The sequence below is a fragment of the Apis dorsata genome, unplaced genomic scaffold, assembly GCF_000469605.1.
Source record: "Apis dorsata unplaced genomic scaffold, Apis dorsata 1.3 scaffold_354, whole genome shotgun sequence".
Lineage (NCBI taxonomy): Eukaryota > Metazoa > Arthropoda > Insecta > Hymenoptera > Apidae > Apis > Apis dorsata.
Window position 1 is genome coordinate 220,415 of NW_006263620.1, and position 4,247 is coordinate 224,661.

The 4,247-nt window shown below is 26.2% G+C and overlaps 1 protein-coding gene across 1 annotated transcript in view; it reads left to right on the top strand.

The window, feature by feature from the left end:
- Positions 1–4,247, top strand: part of LOC102677116 (adenylate cyclase type 6-like) — a 42,255-nt gene that overhangs the window by 540 nt on the left and 37,468 nt on the right. The window lies entirely within an intron of this gene.

Here is a 4,247-nt window from a genome sequence, read left to right on the forward strand (position 1 = left end):
CGCGAATTCAAATTCTTCGAATTGTTCCAATTATCGGAGATAAAATAGAGATTCGAATAAAATAGAGATTTAAGAAGAAATTTAAGCTTATTGTAGTATTGTAAAATATAAATTGAGCAGTTGTATGATAAAGAAAGGAGGACACGTTTTTAATTTTGAATTGAATAATATGATAATCGATCGAGATTTTGAAAAAAATCTTTCCACGGAAGAGATTATGAAGATTATATTTTATCTTAAGTATTTGACTATTCAAATATCAAACGTAAGGATTAAATTTGTGTTATCACTATAACTTTCAATTGAAATAATTCTATCAACGATTACCAAAAATCTTTCCACGAAAAAGATAATAAAAATTATATTTTATATTAAATAAAGAAAGTACTCGAGTACTATTGAAGATAAGAATTAAATTTGTTCTGTTATAGTAACAAAAAAAAAAAAAAATTCTTTGTTACACTTTCAATCAAAATTATTTTATCAACGATTACCAAAACTCTTTCCACGAAAAAGATAATAAAAATTTACATTTTATATTAAATAAAGAAAGTATCTGACTAACAAAAAAAAAAAATTCTTCGTTATACTTTCAATCAAAATTATTTTATCAATGATTACCAAAAATCTTTCCACGAAAAAGATAATAAAAAAAATATAAACAAATAAAATTAAATAAATAAATAATATAATAAAATAAAATTACACTTTTTATATTAAATAAAGGGACTACTTGTCTACTCGAGTACTATTAATAAAGCTAAGAATTAAACTTATTCTATAATAACAAAAAAAAAAAAAAAGAATTTTTCGTTACACTCTCAATCGAAATAATTTTATCATCGATTATCAAAACTCTTTCCCCGAAAAAAATAAAAAAAAATTCATTTTTTATTAAGTAAAGGAAGTATCTGACTAACAAAAAAAAAAAAAAGAATTTTTCGTTACACTCTCAATCGAAATAATTTTATCATCGATTATCAAAACTCTTTCCCCGAAAAAAATAAAAAAAAATTCATTTTTTATTAAGTAAAGGAAGTATCTGACTAACAAAAAAAAAAAAAAGAATTTTTCGTTACACTCTCAATCGAAATAATTTTATCATCGATTATCAAAACTCTTTCCCCGAAAAAAATAAAAAAAAATTCATTTTTTATTAAGTAAAGGAAGTATCTGACTAACAAAAAAAAAAAAAAGAATTTTTCGTTACACTCTCAATCGAAATAATTTTATCATCGATTATCAAAACTCTTTCCCCGAAAAAAATAAAAAAAAATTCATTTTTTATTAAGTAAAGGAAGTATCTGACTAACAAAAAAAAAAAAAAATTCTTCGTTCATTTTCAATCGAAATAATTTTATCATCGATTATCAAAACTCTTTCCACGAAAAAGATAATAAAAATTACATTTTATATTAAATAAAGGAAGTATTTGACTAACAAAAAAAAAAAAAAAGAATTCTTCGTTACACTCTCAATCGAAATAATTTTATCAATCATTATCAGAAAATCTTTCCACGAAAAAGATAATAAAAATTACATTTTATATTAAATAAAGGAAGTACCTGATTATTCGAGTACTATTAAAGAATTAAACTTGTCCTATATCTAATAAAAAAAGAAATTCTTCGTTACACTCTCAATAAAAACAAATGGAAATAATTTTATCAACGATTATCGAAACAAGGAAAACTTTTAACGAAAAACATTTACACGTGAAAGGAATATATCGTATATCGTAACGTACAAGAACAATCCGAAAACTAATTAACAAAAGTGAAATACGTTCAAAACTAATAGTTACTCCGGCGGAACACTATTACGCGCAAAATAAGCGAAAAACTTTTGCAGCAAAACTCGGGCGGAAAATATCTCGCGGAGCGGGAAACGGATGGGAAAATGTTCTCGTAATAACGATGATTTAATGCGGAGAAACGGGTGGTGGAACGGGGGAAAATATTCTGAGGGAAAACGTACGTTTGAAAACGGAAGGATGGTAATAATAATTGCGGATCCTTGTTCTTTGGTTAAGCAGGGGACGGACAATCGCGCAACAAGTTCGCATCGCGGCGGATGGAGGAGAAAATCCGGAAGCGGAGAGTCGAGGAAACCGGTGCACCTGTGCTCCTACTTATTTCCGTCTATTCGAATCCTCGGTAAACAGGCGTATTCGTGATTCGAATTAAACCGCGAAAATTTTCTATTTCCTGTTTGACAACGAGTTTGGAAAATTATTCGTATTGCGTTCGATTGATTAATTATTAGTTTTGGAAAAATGTTGGATATACTTCATCTCGTAATTGATAAGAAATCGATAAAAGGTTTTCGTTTCTAACGTTTCGAACGTGCAGAAATTAAACCGCGGGAAATTTTATATTAATATTTCCGTTTGACAATGAAAGAATTCGAATTCATTTTCAATTGAAGAATTATTCATATTCCAATTGTATTTGATTTATTAATTTTGGAAAAATTAATTCGTATCGATACTTCAATTGATTTCCATCGTTTCGAATCTGCAGAAATTAAAGCGCGGGAAATTTGTATTTCAGTTTGACAATGAAAGATCGAATTCACTTTCAATTGCAGAATTATTCATATTCCAATTGTATTTTGATTTATTAATTTTGGAAAAATATTGGTATCGATACTTTGTCTTCTAATTGATAAGAAATCGATAAAAGGTTTTGATTTCCATCGTTTCGAATCTACAGAAATTAAAGCGCGGGAAATTTGTATTTTCGTTTGAAATGAAAGATCGAATTCATTTTCAATTGCAAAATTATTCATATTTCATAATTGTATTTGATTTATTAATTTTGGAAAAATATTGATATCGATACTTCGTCTTCTAATTGATAAAAATTCAATAAAAGGTTTTGATTTCCATCGTTTCGAATGTGCAGAAATTAAAGCGCGGGAAATTTGTATTTTCGTTTGACAATAAAGAATCGAATTCATTTTCAATTGCAGAATTATTTTGATTTATTAATTTTGGAAAAATATTGGTATCGATACTTCGTCTTCTAATTGATAAGAAATCGATAAAAGGTTTTGATTTCCATCGTTACGAATATGCAGAATTAAATCGCGAAAAAATTTGTATTTCCGTTTGACAATGAAGAATCGAATTCGTTCTCGTTGGAAAATTATTGCTATCGATACTCGTTTCAAATCGTTTCGTAACTGACAAGAAATCGATATTAGAATTTTCATTTCCATCGATTCGAATGTGCAGAATTAAACCGCGAAAAAATTTGTATTTCCATTTGACAATGAAGAATCGAATTCGTTCACGCTGAGAAATTATTCGTATCGACACTCGTTTCAAATCATTTTATAATTGACGAGAAATCGATATTGGAATTTGATTTAATAATTATTTTTAGAGAAATATCGGCATCGATTTTAAATTAAAGATAATAATTTCAAATTATTTAGTAATTACAAAATTACGTACTACGTGTAACATAAATAAAGTGTCAATAAACGATCGATATTAGAATAATCGATTGTTTATACATCGATTTATCTATCAACAATGAAAAAATGAAAAAAAAAATACTAAAGCAATATTAATTCTTAATTTCCTCCCCCCCCTTTTTAAATTCATAAAGATAAAACAATTGATTATCAACGAAGAGAAAAATATTAATAAATATTCATCACGATATTAAAGAAACTAGAATACTAAAAAAAAAATTATTATTCATTACAGTACTAACTAGCATCAATATTAATTCCTAATTCTCCCCTCCCCTCATTTTTTAAATTCACAAAGATAAAACAGTCGATATTAAAATAATTGTTATCAACGAAGAGAAAAATATATTAATAAATATTCATCACGATATTAAAGAAACTAGAATACTAAAAAAAAAAATTATTATTCATTACAGTACTAACTAGCATCAATGTTAATTCGTAACACCCTCCCTCTTTTTTTTAAATTCACAAAGATAAAACAATCAATCAGTATTATCAACGAAGAAAAAAATATATTAATAATATAAAAATATATTCAACACGATATTAAAGAAACTAGACTACTAAAAAAAAAATTATTATTCATTACAATACTAACTAGCATCAATGTTAATTCCTAATCCCTCTCCCCCTCTTTTTTAACTTCACAAAGATGAAACAATCGATCAGTATTAACAAGAGTAATAAATATTCACCACGATATTAAATATCAATTCATTTTAAAAAAAAAAAAAAAAAAATCACGTGAAAAACGCGAAAAA